At 39.8% G+C, this 14,859-nt stretch overlaps 1 protein-coding gene across 1 annotated transcript in view; it reads right to left on the reverse strand.

The window, feature by feature from the left end:
* MTNR1A (melatonin receptor 1A) overlaps positions 1–14,859 on the reverse strand; it is a 47,865-nt gene that overhangs the window by 31,941 nt on the left and 1,065 nt on the right. The window lies entirely within an intron of this gene.

The following is a 14,859-nucleotide window of genomic DNA, read 5'->3' on the forward strand; positions in this document are numbered from 1 at the left end:
ATGATTTTGAGTTTTGTTCCACATTGTTTTCTGACTCTATCCAGGATCTCCTCCAAGTGGTTGACAGTGGTAGCTGGACACCATCTAGTTTTCTGGTCTCATAGTCATATAGGGTGAGGATCTCATGTTGTACCAGTCCCTTGGACTAATTGTTTCCATGTGTCTTTGGTTTTCTTCATTCTTCTTTGCTCTGGACGAGGAAAGACTCATCATTGCATCTGGATTGCCGCTTGCAAACTTTTAAGATCCTAGTTGCTGGTTTCCATAGCAGGATGTTGAACAATGTTTTTGTGTAGCATGTTATGCCAATTGAGCTTAATGTCCCCTGTGACCATGGTCCTGATATTCAGCTCTTTGATCTTGTCATTTCTTCCATTTGCTTTAGCTACTCTCTGTTCAAGAGCAAGTTTCAGAGTCTATTCTGACATCCATTTTGGTCTTTTCTTCCTTTCTTGTCTTTTTAATAATCTTTTGCTCTCTTCACGTATGATGTTCTTGATGTCATCCCACAATTTGTTTGGTTTTCAGTCATTAGTGTTCAATGTGTCAAATCTATTCTTCAGATGATCTCTAAATCAGGTGGGATATAACCAAAGTCATATTTTGGCTCTCATAGACCTGTTTTAATTGTCTTCAGCTTCAACTTGAACTTGTATTTAAGTTGAGAATATTATAATGGATTAACTTGTGCACCTTAGAAATATCTGTCATTTCTGTAATGAGGTTGTATGGTTTCTTCAAAAGGCCACTGACTTTTTGGTTAAAAAAAAGAAAAAAAAGGGGGGGGGCACCAGCATACTATCTTACAAAAACAAACAAATCTTACTGGGTAGAGATTACTAACTCTCAGTGCTTCTTGACATTACTCTTTAATATTTACATCTGCATTATGTATTGCTATGCTTCCAAAATCAAAGCAGCACAATTTTTCCACAAGTCTGTCCCTTAGGGACAATGAACAAGTTGAAGTTCAAGACTGTATACATGGACCTGTAGATTCTCGCCAACAGCACAGTGCCTGGAAGACAGCAGGTGCTTGAGAACATCCATCCAAAGTATAATTTAGTTGTTTTAATGCTCTTATCTACCTGGATAGGTAGACCAATATCCACTCTTTATTTCATTTCAGCCAGGATTTTAAATGTGTGGAAAGTAAGATTAAAGATCCATTGAATTATCATTCATTAAAACAAAAACAAACAAACAAAACATCTAACTGAGCCTGAATGCTAGCATAAAAATGGGAAAGACCAGTTTAAATGGAAGAAAATAAAATGTACTAAAGTTGGTCTTGGAAATACTTTACTTTTCTTTTGTTTTCATAGCAAATCCACAGACTTGGATAAGATGTCTGATTTAATGAACAAACTATAAACTTGGTTAGGGTAAAAAATTCCATGTACATATTAAGCTTTAATAATATGACAAGGAAAAGCTGAGGTCCTGAAGGTGATAAATGAATGGGAAAGGCCTTATTTGGAACATCAAACCACGCAGGTGTCTTACATTCTTAAACTAAAAGCAACTATATTTTAAAAACATATCTTTTCAGATTATTAGAGGCAATGTGGGAGCTCTGGTAGCATAGAGCCTAAGGCACTTGACTTCTAACCAGAAGGCTGGCAATTCAAACCCCCAGCCACTCCTCAGAAGGAAGATGGGACAATCTATTTCTGTAGTGACACTGCCTCGGAAACACAAGGAGGGGTCACTATGATTCGGGTCCAACTCAATGGCACATAACAACAGCAACAACACAGGCAATGTGGACCATAAGTTTAGAAATAAAAAAAAACCTGAATTCAAATCCTAGCTGAGTGATCTTGGATGAGTCATAACTTCTCAGAGCCTCAGTTTCTTAATATGTAATAAATCAAGTTAACAAGGTGAGGATTTGAGAGTGTATGGCACGTTAGTATTTATTTTACTTTGCTTTTGCTTTTATATTTGAATGAAAGTTTATAGACCAAGTGAATTTTCTATTCAAAAATTTATCCACATTTTGTTTCATGACACTGGTTGAAATCCTTCCGATGTAACAGCAATCTTCTTGCTTCCTTCCTGGGTTCCCCATTTCTATTCATCTTTCTTTCCTGCCCCTTTCTGCCTTCTAAGCTTTATTTTTGGCCAGATCTTTCCCTTTTGGTCTCATATGGTTGATTTCACTAAGGAGTACATTCTTTCCTCCTGTTACTATTCTCTTTATAGGTCTATTGCTTGGCTGAAACTTGATCCCTGAGAGTAGGTTCGACTCCAGACTTGAAGGATGTCTAAAGGCCACAATCTCAGTGGTTCCACCAGTCTCTATCAGACCAGTAATTCTGATCTTTTCTATGATTTTTAATTTTGTTTTACACTTTTTTTCTCCCTCTCCACCCAAGATCTTCTATTGTGGCCCCGACCAGAGCAATCAGTAGTGGTATATAGGCAGGCAACATCTACTTCTTCTGGTCTCAAGATAGTGGAGGCTGTCATTTGTGTGGCCCATTAGTCCTTTGGACTGATTGTTTCCTTGAGTTCTGATTGTCTTCACTCTTCTTTTCTCTGGGTGAGGAGAGACCAACAGTTGTATCTTAGATGCCCACTTGCAAGCTACAAAAGCATCTTTAAAAACAATCCATTAGTTGCCTCTTTGGTAGCCTAGAAAACCCTAAGAAAGTGTGTGTATTTTTTTTTTTAGAAGACAGGACATTTCTGGCAGATAAAAACCCACTGCTGTCCAGTCAGATCCAAATCACAGCGACCCCTCCTTGGGTTTCAAAGGCAGTATCACTATGGAAATAGATTGCCCAAGTTTCCTTCCGAGGAGTCGCTGGTGGGCTTGAACTGCTAGCCTTCTGGTTAGCAGTCAAATGTCTTAGGCATTCAGATTTGATTTTTTAAATAACAGCTAGGCAGATTAAAAATATAGGCATTAAGATTTGATTTTTTAAATAACAACTAGGTAGATTAAAAATACTTAAGGAAAATACCAAGGCACCTTGTAAACATACTACTATTCACCTCAAATATTCTATTATTATTTTTAAAATCAAATCTGTTGCCATCTACTTGATTCTGACTCATGGCAACCCCATGTGTTGCAGAGTAGAAATGTTCCACAGGGTTTTCAAATCTGTGACCTTTCAGAATAAGATCACTACACCTGTCTTCTAAGGAGCATCTGGATGGGTTTGAATCACCAACCTTTCAGTTATTAGTTGAGAGTTTAACCATTTGTGCCACCCAGGGACTCCTATTTTTTAAGATGATAATAAAAAAAAATCAGTAGAGTAAGTGCCAGAGGCTCTATGGAGACTTAAAATGACTTCCAAGAAAAATCCCATTCAAAGCAGATAGTGTTAAAAAGTGAACTATCAAATTTCCACGAAAACTAAATGCAGGAGGTTTAATCTAAGACCATTTTATCCTTGGTTAGCTTTCAAAATTGCCAAGAGAACAATGATCCTGAATGCTACCAAATATAAGCTCCATCTCATCTGTGATTAATTTAATTCTGAAAATTGCTACAAGGAATACTTTCTTATAAGATGAATAGTTAGAGAAATCAAAGATCAGATCCAAATTAAATTATCCATTTGACAGTCTGAAGCCACTATCCTAAGGTTTCCAGGGGATTCTGGGAATTGGTTTGGCAAATTTAGAAAAAAAAATTGAGTTCCCCAACAATGTATTACACAGACTAGGAAAAAATAAATAAACTTTCAACAACTGCTAAGCTTGCAGGGAAAAAAATCAATAAAATGTCTTTTAAAATAAAAAAAAAAATGCTTTAAATCAATAATTTCAAATATCGTGAAGAGTTAGAGGAGGAAGTCATCAACACTACTAATAAGAAATCCATCAAATTGTGTATTTTATTAAGCATGGACATTCTTAGCTTGAAATTTAGATCATAATTTTTTGAATGCTAACACACTTGTCCAAGAAAGTTATTATAGCCGATTCCTTTAAAATTAAGGATATTGAAATAATCTGCCTCTGCATCTCCACCCTACTTGCTCTGAGGAGGTAATGGTTATTACAAAAGATAAAATTCACATACCACAGAATTAGTGTGATTTCCATAATGTCACAAAAGAGAGCTAGATCTTAACCCCTCAATTTCTGGCTGATTTCACTTTCTATCATTTTCTACCAGTACATGTTGTCTACTTGTCTTGTAAAAATACTTTTAAAAATAAATAAACATTTTTTAAAAGTAAATGCAACCTAAGAAAAACCAATAATAGAATGCATAATAACACTAACATGTTTATAACATTAATTATATAGTATTTTGTAGTTTCAAAGTGATAGAAAAATAGACAGAATCTAAGTTTATCCTCCTAGCATCCCCCTGAGGTAAATAATATTAAGCCAATTGGACAGATGAAGAAACTGAGGCTTACTCATTGCCACTGCCATCTACTTGATACCAACTCAGCAACCCTATAGGACAGAGTAGAACTGCCCCATTCAGCTTTCCAAGGCTTTAAGTATTTACAGAAGCAGATTGCCTCATCTTTCTCCCTCTGAATGGCTGTTAGGTTTGAACCATTGACTTTTTGGTTAGTAGCCAAATGCTTTAACCACTACGTCAAAAAAAAAGAAAAAATTCACTGCCATTGATTCAATTCCTATCCATAGTGACCCCCATTGGGTTTCCAAGGCAGTCAATCTCCACAGAAGTAGATTGCCCCATCTTCCTTTTAGGAGTAGCTGGTGGGTTTGAAACTCCAGTCTTCTAATAATTGATCGAATGCCTTAGGCACTGTTCTGGTTACCTAGTACCGCTCTGACAAGAATATACCACAAACAATATGGCTTAAACAAACTGGAGTTTATGCTTATAATTTGGAGGCTTTAAGTCCAAGTTCAAAGTGCCAAGCTGTAGGGCCTGGGTGAAAGCCCCTCAGCCTTAGGCTTCAGCTCTGCCTCCAGCTCCCGGCCCACTGAAGCTAGAGGCTTTTCTTCACTCAGACAGCTGCTGGCTGCTGAGGCTGCCAAGCAAGGTTGACAAGTAAAAAGGCACAGTCCCGATGTTACCAAATCACACAGCAGTTCATTAATTTAAGTCCACTGTAAGTCCCCAGGTCAGCAGAGCATGGCAGGCTGCTGAATAACCACATGGCTGCATGCAGGGTCTAAGCATGCCTTAAGCTAGAGACCATTCCCCAAGTCTTCTGCTTATATACAGGAAGCAGACTACATTCCCTAAGGCAGCTACTCAGCTGCTCACAGTAGATTCTACCATGGAGTTGATTACCAGTCTCATTATGGAGAATATTACATCCAGCTGCCCAACCACTTAACTGGGCCCAGCCAAGTTGACACACAAACTGAACTACCACAGGCATTGTATCACCAGAGCTCCTTACTAAACTAAGGCTTCTAAAAAGTACCAAACTCACTGCCATGAAGTTGATTCTGATTCAAAGAAACTCCCATTGGGTTTCCAAGGCTGTAAATCTTTACAGAAGCAGACTGACTCATCTTTCTTCCAGAGTGGCTGGTAGGTTTGAACCACCAACCTTTTGGTTAGCAGCCAAATGCCTTCACCACAATACCACCAGAACTCTTTAAAGTAAGGCTTAGATGGGGTTAAATAACTTAACTCAAAATATAGTACAAATAAAAGTATTACAGATATAAGACTCAACTCAGATCTTCTGATTTTGAATCCTATTATTATGAAGTCCTTCCATTGAACTACATTGTGCTGTCTTCTAGGATAAGAAATTCTGATCATTAGTCTGTGAGTTTGAGTTTTTGTTTTCTTATTTGCCCAAAAATGTTGTTATGAGGACAAATAAAACAAAAGATGGGAAGTACTTCAAAAGGTAAAAAATGCTATATGTGCATAAGTATAAAGCACTATTCTTTCTAATCAAGAAAAGAAGTTATTGTTCTACTTTCTAAAAAGACAGATCAAATTACCTGTCTGTGAAAAGTATAACACAAAGTGCAATAGTCCAGTTTTCTGCTTTAATGTTCTCAAGCACAAAAATATTTGTTTTAAAAACAAATTCTTATTAACAAATTTTAAAAAGTAAAATTGTAGGACTAAAAAACCAAACTCCTATAATAACTAGGATTGACCTGATGTGGGTGGTGTGAAATATTTGTATTTTAAAGGGGAACATTCACCAAAAGATGACCAGCAATTTTGTACAATTATAGACCAGAGGAATGAGAAAGAGGTTTCAGTTTTATCAAACAAGTTGAGATTTACAAAACATTGTTAAACACCAGATCAGATTGTTGAGGGATATTGTATAATTTGTTCCTATTACCTATTTGACAGAGAAAGACTTTATTATAACTCTATTTACCTTCAGCTATCAGGATTGGAGGAAGAATCATTAACAACCTGAGATATGCAGACGATACAACTTTGCTTGCTGAAAGTGAGGATGACTTAAGGCACCTACTGATGAAGGTTGAAAAATACAGTCTGCAGTATGGATTACATCTCAACATAAAGAAAACAAAAATCCTCACAACTGGACCAATGAGCAGCATCACAATAAATGGAGAGAAGATTGAGGTTGTCAAGGAATTCACGTTGCTTGCTTCTACAATCGATGCCAACGGAAGCAGCAGTCAGGACATTAGACGACGTGTAACATTGGGAAAGTCAACTGTGAAGGAACTGTATCAAGTGCTGAGGAGCAAGGATATCTCCTTGAGGACCAAGGGGCGCCTGACACAAGCCATGATATTTCCAGTCTCGTATGCATGTGATAGCTGGACAATGAATAAGGAAGACCAAAGAGGAGTTGATGCTTTTGAGTTGTGGTGCTGGCGAAAAATGCTGAAAGTACCATGGACTGCTAAAAGAACTAACAGATCTGTCCTGGAGGAAGTACAGCCAGAATGCTCCTTGGAAGCAAGAATGGCCAGACTTCGTCTCACCTATTTTGGTCATGTTGTCAGAAGGGACCATTCCCTGGAGAAGGATGTCATGCTTGGTAGGGTGGAGGGTCAACGAAAGAGGGGGAGGCCTTCAACGAGATGGATTGACACAGTGGTTGCGATGATGGGCTCAAGTATAGCAGGGATTGTGGGGCTGGCGCGGGATCGGGCAGTGTTTCGTTCTGCTGTGCATGGGGTCTCTATGAGTTGGAAACGACTCGACGGCACTTAACAACAACAACAACAATTTACCTCATATCTGATGACCATGAACATTAAGGGCATCACACAAAAGAATCATTTACAATCAGAAGAGAATACAAAATATAAAATGAATCTTTACAAAAAGAAAAATTCCTAAAAGGAGAGGGGATTTGGGGAATTGGTTCATATATAGATTATTATTTTTAATTTGTTTTGTTCTATGCTTTTATCTTTAAGGATCCCAGAGTCCTGGTTTGAAATCATCAGTAAACCACATGCCTAGCCACTTTTATGACCTCAATACAGACATCCTGAATGATATTACAGGAGTGATAGCCTGATTCTTTCTTTTTGAAATGTTCTAACATGGTGATGTGCTTACCTTCTGTCCTCCTTTGAACACCTAAGTGAGAATGAATGCTTAATTGTGTGAGTCCCTGCTTTTCTGTAGATGCCAACAGAATGGACAGCCTGGCAGCTACTTAAGCTGTTCCTCTTGAGTGAGTAACTCTTGATGAGGTCACTACAGGTCTAGAAGAGCCTGTCTCCCACTCTGGCCCAACCAGAGTTATGAAAGTCAGCTTACCCAGGAGGATTGCTCACCCCCATGCACGGTTAGTCAGCTCACCATGAGCATCACAGGTCATCGCACCCAAGTTCACAAAAGTCTGCCTATGTCCCAAATACTGATTCATGTTTCTCCTCCAGAGAAAGTCCCACCAACAGAAGCTTGAATTATTATTATTCATCATGGGTGTTTTCTTTCTTCTCTTGCTAGTAGGGAAAAGTACGTGGGAATTTTTTAAAATTATAAAGGCTTATCTTGGGAAATAAAACAGGGAAACCAGAGATCATTAAGGGATGTTTTTCTCTACCAGACAGAGGTATATGACAAGTGAACCAGACAGTTCAGGAAGAGTGAGGCACATTTTCTGAAGGGTACTCTTTCCTAGATGTATGATGTTCATTATCATTACATACATACTTGCCATTGTATCCACATTTCTTCTTATTCCTATTTAATTTCATTGCATTATAATATCCAACTTCATAGTGAGCAGTTTGGTGGTATGCCATTGAGTCAATTCCAACTCACAATAACTCTATAGGACAGAGTAGAATTGCCCGATAGAGTTTCCAAGACTGTAACTTTTATGGAAGCAGACCGTCACATCTTTCTCCCACAGCCGATGTTTTGGTTAGCACCCAAATGCTTAACCATTGCATACCAGGGCTCCTACAGTAAGTTTAATAATCATAACAACCAACTGGAAAGAACCTCACAGTTCTTGTCTAATTCCACCATTTTACTGATGTGAAAAACAGATCAGAGGATGATGTCTTAACTAAGATCACAGATCCAAGCAGTAAATAAGCCCTGGAGTCCAGATTCTGAATTTATCCTCTGACTACCTCCTTCCACACTTCCCTATAGTATCCTATATGTGTGTCCACAACATGGGAGATTCAATTTATGAATTACATTGCCTGGAGGAGCTCCTGGATCCCCATACCTTTTGCTTCAACTGCCCTACATCTAGGGTACTGGGGGACCCCACACATTCTGCCACCTCCTGCCAGTCTAGTACTTTTGGCCCATACTTCTGCCTTGTCATCCAGAGTGATTTCCCAGATCCTCTTGCCCAGTGGGCCCACAAGCCCTGCCTTGCCCACTAACTTGGCTATATGAATGCAACCCTCCATGCTAGAGCTTCTAGGGGCTGGGGGCACACCTGCCTCTATTACTCCATCATTACTCTTACTGTTAGCCCTCAGCCCTGATCCAGTCTTGTGTCCCTATCTCATCCTCCTGCTGCTTTGTGGAGCTAAGGCCCAGGTGAGTAACACCTACCAGTGGGAGATCTGCAGCAAACTGGTAATGCCTAGTTCCTGGGGGCCTCGGGGTCAGCACAGTCCTGGTATGAATTCTCCACTGCTACTTCTCCACTCTATGTTACTTGTCCTCTGGGAGTGCCTAGCCCCTGCCCCCAAGGACCAAGTACCATACCTCATGGGCCTGGCCCTGGTGGAGTGGACTCAGTGACAGAACCAATAAGAGCATCCCACCTGCTCTCAGCTCCCCTTCTGTCACTCATGATCCCTGAAGGTGGGAAGGGAGTCCCCCAGGACCACAAAAAATGGACCATTCTCTCACTTCCTATCCCAGCTGGGCCCTAGGACTCATACCCTAACTACTGAGACAAGTCTGTGGGAGCCCAATAAGGAGCCAATGGCCCATGGACATCTCAAAAAGGGTCTAAGAGGAGCTATGCAAGTTCCTACTTTCAATTTCTTCTACCTACACTCCTCCCCCTCAGTGTCTATTGCCCTTCTTGAGAGTGCCCAAGCTGGGCTTGAACCCCTGGGCCCTACATTCTTGCACAGCTCCTCAGTCCTGGTCTGGAGGAATTCCCTGTCCTCCCTGAGAATAGCAGAATCTGGTCCCTGAGGCCTATTAGGCCCCTCCTGCTCCACAGAGAAGCCTCATCAGCCTACGAGAGTAGGGTGAGCACCACTGAGGGATCTTGTACAGCATCAAAGGGAGGGGGCTGGTTCTTTACTCTCCTACTCCATTTCCAGCTGATCCCTCCACTCTGAAGGCCAGACTCAAAGCTACCATTGAGCCAGAGCTGGGAGGGACCTTCCTCCCTTCCCTTCCCCTTCAGTGGATCTTGCTCCAACCTCAAGCTCCATTTTGTATTTTCTTGACCTTCTAACCCCTACCCCAGGTTTCTAACTTTGTAACTTGATTCTGATGTGGGTTTCTAAACTGTAATCATAACTTCTCTACCCTGGGGCTGAAGGGCACAACCAACCATGCACCACTGTCTACCCTGGGAACTCTTGCTCAAATCTGAGGGAGGGCTAGGCTGACTGCCTTCCCACCCCCCCACCCCACCCCACTCTACTATGCCCTGACCTGTCCACCAGTACAGGGAAAAGCTTCTGCTCATCACCCCACACACCCCAATGATTCAACAAAATTAATAAAAATCATGAACATATTTTTTAAAAAAGATAAATTAACTTTATTAACTCATACTTGCTTCTACCCCGTCCCATGACACCAAACACATCCTCTGTCATCATATTGCTTTCCTCTGAGCTCTCTCCTGACATTTCTGAGGCAGTAAGGGAAGCTTCCACCTGGTCCCTTCAATACCACTCTGTCCCATTTTCACAGGATTCCTAGGGGTTCAGGTCTCAGAAGTCAGAGAAGGTACCTTGCTCCCAGAGGCTCATGGGTCTTAAGTGACACAGCAATTCTAAGTAATATTTCAGCCGTATTGGTGGTCTGAATGATTTTAAGAAATTTCTTTTAAGAAATTCATAAATAAATTTCTTCAAAATAACATGCTTATAAATTCAAGGCTGTCTTTTTTTGCTGGTGCACAACAGTTAGGCAGTAGAGATGTAAATGTGACATATACTGACAGAGAATCTAATTATAGTAATAAACGAGTACTGAAGACCAAAGAGTAAGAAAGAAATAATGAAAAAAGAGACAGAGAAAAGACAAGGCAAAGAAAGTGAATAGAAGGAACAGGAAGGGAGGGGGAGGACAAGGCAATAGCCAGAGAACTAGTAAACAGAATGGCACCAAAGGCTCAAAGTATCTTTCCTTGAACCCATCCAAGGGAACCCAGGCTGCAGCACTAATGAATTGATGGTGAGTATAGGGCAAGGGTAAAGGAGAAGGCAGTGAGCCTCAGCCTTTATTACCTGGGCAATGGATGCAGGCCAAGAGTCAAGCTCAACACAGGCATCCATTGTTCATGGAAGGAAATAAGAAAGAGGCCAGGCTGGTGGTTTGCAGTATGTAGGCTTGGCATAAATTCTAATTCAAGTTGTGGATCATAATACCACCATCTATTAACATCCTTATTTCAAATCATTTCTGAAAAATGATGACTAAATGAGTGTATACTCACTCAAAAACTCACTGCCATCGAGTGGGGTCCGACTCATGGCGACCCCTCCTTGGGTTTCCGAGGCAGTATCACTTTGAAAGTAGATTGCCCAACCTTCCTTCCAGGGAGTGGCTGGTGGGTTTGAACTGCCATCCTTCTGGTTAGCAGTCAGATGCCTTAGGCACTATGCCACCAGAGCTCCCTTTTAATGGGTGTATACACATATAAAATATTAATAAACTGCATATACTATTTATTGTGTATATCTTATGCTTCAGCTTAAAATAATATTTTTAAAGTATCTATGTCTAAAACTAATATCTGACTCATAGCAACCCCTCTTTGGGTTTCGGAGCCAGTATCACTATGGAAGCAGATTGCCCAATATTCCTTCCGAGGAGTGGTTGGTGGGTCTAAAACTAATAAGCATTTTTAAATATCACTGGTGCATCTATGATTTAAAGCCAGATCTCCAGGGATCAAAGTCCATGTTCTCTCCATACTCAGCCTCCCTGAGTGGTAATGCAGGATGGATATGGATAATACTTGATATAAACCTGAAAGAAACATAATACAAGTAGCACAGCAAAGTGTCAATCATCCAGAATTCTCAGAGTCATTTTGGGGAACACTTTTACTTTTTTTTTCTAACAATGGTAAATAATTTTTTTAAAAAACTAAGCTGTTTTCTGTGTGTATCTTTCTAAAATGTTTTTTTGTCCCTATATTCTTAGGCCAAATGTACTGTACATGATTGGATCTTTTCATGATGGCTCAGGGTCATAACTAATACATTATTGGATTGTGATGTTTTCAGGAGCAGTAAATGGTGAGGAGGGTTATTTACTTCACAGCTCATCTGCAAAATATGCTTATTCAGTTTTTCAGGCCTGCTTTTTATGGGTCTGTTTCACGTTGTGCTATTTGCCAGCATGTGTTATTTAAATATATGGATCTTCCTGCTAATTTATAGCTTATAATCTAGACCTAGAAACTAGCATTGCAGTTTGTAAAACTATAAGTTAAATTAGAGCAAATTAGCTGTCATTTTTGCTGATCTCCATTTATTGACTATATTTTCAGATAGATTAGATTGCCAGATAATTGAATTCTGAGTAGGTAAAGTATTATTGTATTCTTGCAGAGAAAGGAAGAGAAAGAGAGAGGAATTGATTGGATGGCAATATTGGTTGTATATTTATGTATGTATATGTGTGTGTGTGTACACATATGTGTGTGTATAGACACACACATACATAAATACATACCCCACTGTCACTGAATCCATTCCTCTCTCAAACCAGACCAAATTCACTGCCAGCAAGTTGATTTCAACTCATAGTGACCCCCATTGGGTTTCCAAGTCTGTAAAGATGAAGTCCGCTTCATTTTTCTTCTGCAGAGCAGCTGGTGGTTTTGAACCATGAACCTTTTGATTAGCAGCCAAATGCCTTAATCACTACACCACCAGATATGTGTCTGTGTGTGTATGCATACAAACACACACACACACACACACACACACATATAAAATTGGTAAAGGTTTAGAAAAATGTACACAAATCATTAGGTCTACAGCTCAATGATTTTTCACAAACTCAACATCCTTGTTAGCAGCACTAAGGAAAAAGCATATATAATGTTACCCACTTTATCTATTTCAAAGAACTTCCACATGCGTCCTTTCACTAAATATTGTAACAATTGTCTGAGGCTAAAACATTACATGTAACCTCCATTTGGCAAATGCAGAAACTGAGGCTCTGGTAAACTGATATTGTGATCAAAAGGCAGATGACAAGAATATAATCCTAGTGTTCCAGTGCAGGAATCTCCTATTGTGCTATGAAGTTTACTCAGAAGATATGAATATAGTATAGTCAATTCTCATATCTAATATTGGACAGGAGTGCCACAGATGTTCTGGCAAAACCTGAGACCGTACTGGGTGTTTGGATCCTATGTCTGCTCTGACTGGTTTGTGCCCTGCCATAACAGTTGTTAAACACTTTTAATTTCTTCTGGGAAGTCAAATATCAATACATTCTCTTTGAGAAGGGGAGGTTGGGAAGGGATAAATCACCCTGCAATTATACAAGATTTTCAAAAGAAAGTACCCATTCAAATCTTAGATGTCTTAGTATTCTTTCTTCTATTCCCTTTTTCCTGCTTTTCATCCTTAATGCCAACAAAAGCACAAATATGAAGTGGAAGAACTGAACAATAATAAGAACTTTGAATAAGCACTCAAAACTCATATTTAAATAGGCTATCTTTATCACTGTTCCAAATTATCTTCTATTTAGAAAGCCTCAAATGGTTGGAATTGCAACAATGGCACAGCTGAACAAAAAGCGCCAATTATGAAAACATGGATGTTGAAAAGAGTCCCCAAGTCAGCTACAGGTTTTTCAAAGAGGCAGGTATTGCCTTAGGCACCCTTCCTGAACTGTACAAAAAAAAAAAAAGTTCCATGGTGTTTTTGTTACCTAGTATCATAGTACCTAAGGCATTTGACTGCTTAACAGAAGGCTGGTGGTTCAAACTCACCAGCCACTCCCTGGAAAGAAGGTTGGGCAATCTATTTCTGTAGTGATACTGCCTCGGAAACCCAAGGAGGGGTCACTATGAGTCAGATCTGATTCCACGGCAATGGTTGCATTTTTGTGTTTAGTGTCTCTCTAACAGAAAAAAATACCACAAATGGGTTGGCTTTAACAAACAGGAGTTTATTCTCTTACAGTTTTGAAGGCTAGAAGTCTGAGTTCAAAATGCCAGGCACTAGAGGCTGGGTGAAAGCCCCTAGACCATGGGCTTCAGCTCTGCCTCTTGCTCATGGCCCACTGAAGCTGGAGGCTTTCTTCACTCAGGCAGCTGCTGGCTGCTGAGGTTGATAAACTGAACTTGGACAAATAGAATACACTCCCAATATTGCCAAACCACATGGGCAAGTCACAGACTCAAGTCCACTGATAGTTCCAAGATTGGCAGACATGACAGGCTGCCGAACAACAACTCGGTTACATGCAGGATTCTTATACATTGCCTTATCAAAAAGTTGTTTAGCAAATGAACAAAATACAAATTAGTATGAAAAGAACACTTTCCATAAGTTATTTTTATAAAATAAAAAATACAATTTTTCCAGGCACGTGAACGTTTTTTTAAATGAAAGGTTCTGCAAGATTCAAACTGCACAATGGCTGCAGTTGTTCACAACAGTAAAGCTGAATGAGATCTAGAGGCAAACTCTGCGAAGTTGCCCTATCTAGCACAGTCTGTTTGACCAATCTGTGCCCTCGGGTCTTCCTCTGGAAAACCAAAACTCATTACCATTCCAACTCATAGCCACCCTCTAGGACAGAGTAGAACTGCACCAAAGGGTTTCTAAGGATGAGAATCTTTACAGAAGCAGACTGACTCATCTTTCCTCCAGCAGAGCTGAGAAAGGGCTGGTGGGTTCGAACTCCTGACATTTTGGTTAGCAGCCAAATGCTTCAACCACTTACACCACCAGAGCTCCTTCTTCCTCTGTAAAGTGGGGATAATAATGCCATTCATTTCAGGGTTGTCCAGATGATTCACTCAGGCAGCACAGGTGCAGTGCTCAGAAAACTGCTTTTATGGCTTGGAAGAAAGGAGCCTCTTCTTGATAAGACAGAATTCCTCTAGTTTAAGCCAGTCATCTATGAATTAAGGTTATTCAAATTAAGTTCATGTTATAGGTGTTTATTAACTAATTCTTAAACTATGCACTTCCCAAGCAGAAAGGAAAGGAAAAGAAAAAAAAACCTTCCCCAACTAAACAAAATTAGAGTGTCATTAACCACCTGGTTAGAATAAAAAA

The sequence above is a fragment of the Orycteropus afer genome, unplaced genomic scaffold (assembly GCF_000298275.1).
Source record: "Orycteropus afer afer isolate SDZICR_OR568_19922 unplaced genomic scaffold, OryAfe1.0 scaffold00215, whole genome shotgun sequence".
NCBI lineage: Eukaryota > Metazoa > Chordata > Mammalia > Tubulidentata > Orycteropodidae > Orycteropus > Orycteropus afer.